Source organism: Triticum dicoccoides, chromosome 5A, assembly GCF_002162155.2.
Source record: "Triticum dicoccoides isolate Atlit2015 ecotype Zavitan chromosome 5A, WEW_v2.0, whole genome shotgun sequence".
In the NCBI taxonomy this organism is placed as follows: domain Eukaryota; kingdom Viridiplantae; phylum Streptophyta; class Magnoliopsida; order Poales; family Poaceae; genus Triticum; species Triticum dicoccoides.
The window spans coordinates 409,127,762-409,129,118 of NC_041388.1; positions in this window are offsets into that span (position 1 = coordinate 409,127,762).

A 1,357-nucleotide genomic window follows, 5' to 3' on the forward strand; every position below is an offset into this window, starting at 1 on the left:
TCCTCTCCTCCCATCCCGTCCATCATCTGGCACGATGTCGCCGCGCAAGAACATAACGGTTCAACTTGGTGGTGGAGCGGAACCTCCTGGCTAAAACATCACGCATTGGCGAAAACTCTTCCTGCGGTGTACTAGTCACGACAGTCGCTGAATCCTCCTCTTGCAACAGTGGATCCCTTGGCGTCAGCGCAGCCGCGGTGTATCCAACCCCCCTCATTCAGGCTAAGAGGAGAAGGACGTCGTCCCCATTAGCCCCACTGCCCCCTCGTCCTAGTGAATAAATATGTCCGTGTCAAGGCCCAGCCAAAGCCCATGTCGAAACCCGAGGACCTGATCGACTACTAATTGTGTCTCTCCGCACTCAAAATTCACAATGAGGAGTGCATCCTATGAGAGTACGCCCCTGCACTCACCAACAAGGAGCAATGGCAACTCATGGCTACCGCCTCCGAGTACGATCCCTACGCCTACTTCGACGGTCTTTCCGAGGACGAGGATGAGGACGACAACGATGAGTAGGGCGACGACTAGAGGACGCCCGCACCAACTAGTGTAGGCAGTACTAGGTAGCAATGTCACTCGAATAGCGACATTCCTTATTTCAAAATGTCTTTGAATGACATTTCAAGTCGATAATTACATGTGAAAAGCCATGCATTTTTGCCACTGAATATAGTTGTTGTTAAGTTATCGTGTTGATACATGTGTTTGGTAGATACATTTGAGCTTAAATTGCCACTATAAAATTGAATAAAATGACTAAAAGGAAAATTTATGAAGGTCGCATTATGATGACATTGTCTTTGCACACAACTATCGCTGCCTCCAGATTCATATAGAGCACCCTCCATATCCCATATGGCGGCCGGAGATGCTAAGATTGCTCTTAGTGTTGTGTGAAGGAATCCACCTGTATATTTTCTTTATGCTAACCCACATGTATCTTGGTCTAACACATTCAGCACAACTAGGATAAGACTAAAATTTCCACACTTGTTTGGCATGCATTAATGGGCTATACGAGGCTCTTTGATTTCTCGGAATTATTAAAAGTAATAAATAGGTTAAACCTAATAATTGCAAATTTAGCTGCCTCAATGTTGACGGTGTCTGCTAGTAGTGGCCAATTTCTATTTGGCGCCTGTTGCATTATTTAAAGGCCTATTGTTTTAGAAACACCTGTAATTTTATTCATACTTATAACAATTACAGATACACTGATTCGGATATAAAATCCAAGAAAATACAAAGTAACTCCTATAACCAAGAATTACAGTGAAATCTCTTGGAACCATCTTCTTCATTGCATCAATCTCTGTTAGAAGAAATACTTCAAAGACTTCGTCAAAAATGCTGC